The following is a 6,326-nucleotide window of genomic DNA, read 5'->3' on the forward strand; positions in this document are numbered from 1 at the left end:
GGCCCACTATCAGAAAGAATAGTGTCTGGGGTCTGAAAGTCCTGTCTTAAGCAGCCCTCTAAGTGAGATGCTAAAAGTCCTCTCTGTAGAAGCACCCCAGCCTGTGTGATTCAAGTACTGCAAATAATACAATCCAAAACTGGAGGAGGGACCAGTATGAGAGCTTAAATTCTGTTTACGCAGTGAGTTTGTAGCAGGCTATGGGTGACAGTGAAGGCCCAATATCCATTTGCAGGGGTCGCACTTGGATCAAGCCTCCAGTGGATCTCCTCTAACCATTAACCAGGGACGTGAACAGCCTTACAATCAAACAGAGTGCACTGGACAGTGGACTAATGCTAATATAGTTAGGTTAAGATTTACTAACTTTTCATTTGTTCCATTTTAAATTTGTTCTATTTTTATTATTTTCTGCAACCTTTTCAACTAAGGTTTTTCCATGTTTTATTTTGTTCTTGTTATTTGTTTTTGCTGTTTGCTTTTCTCTATATGAAATCCAGAATATGTAAATCAATATAGATCATAACTGGATTAATTGTTTTTTGAGGGATATAGCAGGGGAGGTGGTATTGGAGGGATGGGGAGTTAAGCATAATAAAAACAAGCAAGAAGGAAATGTTCTAAATTGACGATTACACAATTCTTTTAAATAAGTTTTTTAAATTATTGGACTGAATGATATGTGAATTAGATGTTAATAAAACTGCCGAAATTAAAGAAAATGTCAGGTAAAAAAGATCCAGGAATGAATCCCTTGGTATTCCATCCCCACAACAACCCCTGTACGTCCTTCGCACTCCTCCCTAGGACAAGGTAGAACTAACAGTCTTAATTCAGGTATGTCCTGCTAGTTCTTTCTCTACACCTTTACACAAAACTTCACATCATTTTGTGCTGTTCTTTTTGTTTGTTCGTTTTGCTAACCCGAGTTGTATCCAGTCTTATCTATAAGGGGCTTAACAAACCCCTGGGGGAAATGGACTCAAAGATCATGGGATTTTCTATGAACTTTTTGGAGCCTCTGAGATTTGCAGTGTCTTTTTCACCTACCATTGTGGCTTGGCCATCTTTTATGTTTATGTTTATTGGCCTAGCTGATGCTTCCACCCTCTCCTAATTTTCCATCACATTTTTCTCATTTTTTTTCTTTCTCTCCTGCTTTTTCACACACACAAGACAGAGAAAACACTTGATGTCAGTTAGAGGCACTAACTATCATCAGTTCAGAGAAAGGTGACAGGCCATGGTATTTGGGGTGCCAACTGGTATCTTTATGTTTTGCTACCTGTGTTATTTTGATGTTTAAGAATGTCTTTGCCTGAAATATAAAAACCAAAAACCCACTGCCATCTAGCCAACTCTGACTCAGGATCCTCTCATACAGAGCAGAACTGGCCCTGTGGGTTCTGAGGCTGTAAATCTTTTTTTTTTCTTTTTAAACATTTTATTAGGGGCTCATACAATGTTTATCACAATGCATACATATATCAATTGTGTATAGCACATCTGTACATTCATTGTCCTCATCATTTTCTTTTTTTACATTTTATTAGGGACTCACACAACTCTTATCACAATCCATACATATACATACATCAATTGTATAAAGAACATCCATACATTCCCCGCCCCAATCATTCTCAAGGCATTCGCTCTCCACTTAAGCCCTTTGCATCAGGTCCTCTTTTTATTTTTTCCCTCCCTCCCTGCTCCCCGCTCCCAATGTGCCCTTGGTAATTTATACATCGCTATTTTGTCATATCTTGCCCTATCCGGAGTATCCCTCCCCCACCCCCTTCTCTGCCGTCCCTCTCCCAGGGAGGAGGTCACATGTGAACCCCTGTAATCAGTTCCCCCTTTCCAACCCACTCGCCCTCTACTCTCCCAGCATCGCCCCTCACACCCCTGGTCCTGAAGGTATCATCCACCCTGGATTCCCTGTGCCTCCAGCTCCCATATGCACCAATGTACAACCTCTGCCCCATCCAGTCCTGCAAGGTAGAATTCGGGTCATGGTAGTTGGGGGGAGGAAGCATCCAGGATCTGGGGGAAAGCTGTGTTCTTCATCGGTACTACCTCGCACCCTAATTAACCCATCTCCTCTCCTAAGCCCCTCTATGAGGGGATCTCCAGTGGCCGACACTTGGGCCTTGGGTCTCCACTCGGCACTTCCCCCTTCTTTATAAGAGTAGAAAGCCGGCGTCCCCGCCTGCCCGCCGCCCTGTCGCCATGTGACGGGAAGCAGCTGATGGCCTCTGGGGCGGCGGCGGCAGCGGCAGCCGAGGCAGCGGTGGGGCGGGGGCCGGCGAGGGGGCGGCATGAGGGCCCGCGGCCCAGGGGGCTGAGGCGCCCGCCGCCTGCCGCAGGAGCAGCGTGTCCTCCATGGAGGCCAGAGAGGAGCCACTGGCTGCTGGCCGAACTCAAGCCGGGGCGCCCCCACCAGTTTGATTGGAAGTCCAGCTGTGAGACCTGGAGCGTCGGCTTCTCCCCCCCCCCCCCCCCCCCACGGCTCCTGGTTTGCCTGGTCTCAAGGACACTGTATCGTCAAGCTGATCCCCTGGCCTCTGGAGGAACAGTTCATCCCCAAAGGGTTTGAAGCCAAGAGCCGAAGCAGCAAAAATGATCCCAAAGGACGAGGCAGCCCCAAAGAGAAGACCCTGGACTGCGGTTAGATTGTCTGGGGCTTGGCTTTCAGCCCGTGGCCCTCCCCACCCAGCAGGAGGCTCTGGGCACGCCACCACCCCCAAGTGCCAGATGTCTCATGCCTGATCCTGGCCGCAGGGCTCAACGATGGGCAGATCAAGATTTGGGAGGTGCAGTCAGGGTTCCTGCTTTTGAATCTTTCCGGCCATCAAGATGTCGTGAGGGATCTGAGCTTCACGCCCAGGGGCAATTTGATCCTGGTCTCTGCATCCCGGGACAAAACACTTCGCATCTGGGATCTGAATAAACATGGTAAACAGATCCAGGTGTTGTCAGGCCACCTGCAATGGGTTTACTGCTGCTCCATCTCCCCGGACTGCAGCATGCTGTGCTCTGCAGCTGGAGAGAAGTCTGTCTTTCTCTGGAGCATGCGATCCTACACACTAATCCGGAAGCTGGAGGGCCACCAGAGCAGTGTCGTCTCTTGCGACTTCTCCCCTGACTCGGCCTTGCTTGTCACGGCTTCCTATGACACCAACGTGATCATGTGGGACCCCTACACTGGCGAGAGGCTGCGGTCACTGCACCACACCCAGCTCGACCCCCCCATGGACGACAGTGATGTGCATATCAGCTCACTGCGATCCGTGTGCTTCTCCCCAGAAGGCCTGTACCTGGCCACAGTGGCGGATGACAGGCTCCTCAGGATCTGGGTCCTGGAACTGAAAGAGCCCGTGGCGTTTGCTCCCATGACCAATGGTCTGTGTTGCACCTTCTTCCCACATGGCGGAGTGATTGCTACAGGGACAAGAGATGGCCATGTCCAGTTCTGGACGGCTCCAAGAGTCCTCTCCTCCCTGGAGCACTTGTGCCGCAAAGCCCTCCGAAGTTTCCTGACAACCTACCAAGTCCTAGCACTGCCAATACCCAAGAAGATGAAAGAGTTCCTCACGTACAGGACTTTCTAAGCACCATTGGGGGAGTCTTCGCTTGCTTCCGTTCCTCTTCCTGGCCAGGCACTCGCTGGCCTGTGGGCCAGACAGCTGGTCTTGGTTGGAAACATAAATTCGGTTTGGGATTGGGAATAGAATGTAGCAAAGGCAGATCACAGGGCTCAGACCTACTTGGGTCTTTTCTCTCCTACCTCTGAAAGGCAGTCTTGGGGTGGACTCCCCCCACTCTCCCCCAGGAGCAGACCTCTCCCCCTTACACCTAAATCCACTCTCATCAGCATTGTCCTTCTGATTCCAAGAGCAGTTACTGGAGTTCTGATAACGCAGTGACTGGCCTTCAAGAGCCCCACTTGTGGCAGACAGATTTAAGTCCCCCAAGGGAACAGGGTGGCTTCCCAGGACCTATCACACCGTCCCTCAAGTGTCGTGGGAGCTGGTATGAAGGCCTCGCCTGCTGTGGTCAGTTGCTCTGGCGTTGACCAGTGCTGTCCTTCCTCCGAGCCGGCTCCCCCTTTGGCCACCAGCTCACAGGACCCTGGAGCCGTTTGGTCTCTCCCTTCATTCCTTACCGGTGGACCAGAGTGTGTTAGGGAGTGATAGACACTAGGATCATTTCTCACAGTGGTGCGCATGTGCAGGAGGTGACTCGTTGGTGTGAGATTACAAAGGGATGGATCCCTCACCTGCATGACCTTTTCCGTGGCTGCTGAGCCCTCAGTGGTTTGCAACTAAGTAGCATCGTATTTATTTATATTTTCTCAACGAATGTCAAGGTACAGATGTGTTTTTTTCAATAACTAAAAACATCGTCCTGAAGTCAAAAAACAAACAAACAAAAAAAAAAGAGTAGAAAGCCCAGCGGCGGCGGCCACCGTCATCAGTCAGACCTCTGCTCCAGCAGCCATGAATTGTCATTTTGAACTGTCAACCTGCCCTCTAAGAAACCTGCACCCATTTGTATTCTCAACAGTGTGAAAGAGTGCCATCTCCCAGCCACTTTGACACATTTGATATTATCAGTCAATATGATAAGTGAGGTGGGGGGAAGATGCCCTGGTGATGTAGTGGGTTATGTGCTGCTAACTGGAAGGTTGACCGTTCAAAACCACCAGCCCCTCCCAATCACTGCAGGCAGGTCTACTCTGTCCTGTAGGGTCACCATGCGTTAGGATTAGCTTGACCACACTGAGCTTTTCTGTTTGTTTGTTTTAAATAAGGGAAAAGTGACCATTTCATTTGGAGTTCTCTGATCACCTGTAAAGGCTGTTTTTCACGTTTACTAGTCGTTTTTTTTTCTCTTCTGTAAATTGCATTTTTAAATCCTTAGTGTTTTCTTTGTAAAGTTTCTGTCTTGTTCTTCATAACATGTGTGATTATGGACACTCATTTTTTTATCTGTTGCACATTTTCTCTCCTGCACTATCAATCGATGTTTGTTGTAGTTGGTGGTGCGTCTTTATTTTCAGATGTCTGTTTCTGCCTTTTTGTTAATTTGTCTGTGCTGTTCCTCTTTAAGGTCATTATCTATTTGTAATAATGTTATGGTCTATTTTTAAAGTTAATTCTGTAATCCATTGGCGATTTGTCTTGAGAATCTAATTTTATTTTACCCCAGATGACAACTTAATTCTTCTAACACTAGTTTGCTCTCTGAAAATCTCCCTCTCTCTCTCTACACACACACAGACCAAGTTTTTTTTTTTTCAGACCAAGTTTTTAAAATACTTTTGTGTGTGTGTGGCTCATGATTTTATTTCTTTTTAAAATTGTTTTATTAGGGACTCATATAACTCTTATCACAATCCATACATACATCAATTGTGTAAAGCACATTTGTACATTCATTGTCTTCATCATTCTCAAAACATTTGCTCTCCACTTAAGCCCCTGGCATCATCAGGTCCTCATTTTTTCCCCACCCTCATGAACCCTTGATAATATATAAATTATTATTTTGTCATATCTTGCCCTGTTTGATGTCTCCCTTCACCTACTTTTCTGTTGTCCCAGGGAGGAGGGTTACATGTAGATCCTTGTAATTGGTTCCCCCTTTCCAACCCACCCTCTCTCGACCCTCCCCGTGTTGCCACTCACACCACTGATCCTGAAGGCATCATCTTCCCTGGATTCCCTGTTTCCAGTTCCTATCTGTAGCAGTGTACATTCTCTGGTCTAGCCAAACTTGCAAGGTAGAATTGGGATCATGATAGTATGTGTGTGGGGGGGGGGAGTGGGAGAAAGAGGGAAGGAAGCATTTAGGAACTAGAGGAAAGTTGTATGTTTCATCATTGCTACATCGCACCCTAACTGGCTCATCTCCTCCCTGAGACCCTTCTGTAAGGAGGTGTCCAGTGGCCTACAAATGGGCTTTGGGTGTCCACTTCGCACTCCCCTACTCATTCACTATGTTAAGATATTTTGTTCTGATGATGCCTGATACCTGATCCCTTCGACACCTCGTGATCGCTGCTGAGCTAGATGGCTTCTTGTTTACCTTCAAGCATTTAAGATCCCAGATGCTATCTCTTTTGATAGCCGGGCACTATCAGCTTTCTTCACCACATTTGCTTATACACCCATTTGTCTTCAGTGATCGTGTCATGGAGATTAGTATACAATGATATGACTTTTTGTTCTTTGATGCCTGATAACTGATCCCTTCAGCATCTCGTGATCACACAGGCAGGTGTGGTTCTTCCATGTGGGCTTTGTTGCTTCTGAGCTAGTTGG

The 6,326-nt window shown here is 47.4% G+C and overlaps 1 pseudogene; it reads left to right on the plus strand.

Annotated features, from left to right (window-relative positions):
- The first annotated feature begins 2,367 nt into the window (after positions 1-2,367).
- Positions 2,368-4,263, plus strand: LOC142448186 (WD repeat and SOCS box-containing protein 2 pseudogene; annotated as a pseudogene).
- Positions 4,264-6,326: the final 2,063 nt, after the last annotated feature.

Source organism: Tenrec ecaudatus, chromosome 5, assembly GCF_050624435.1.
Source record: "Tenrec ecaudatus isolate mTenEca1 chromosome 5, mTenEca1.hap1, whole genome shotgun sequence".
NCBI classification, from domain to species: Eukaryota; Metazoa; Chordata; class Mammalia; order Afrosoricida; family Tenrecidae; genus Tenrec; species Tenrec ecaudatus.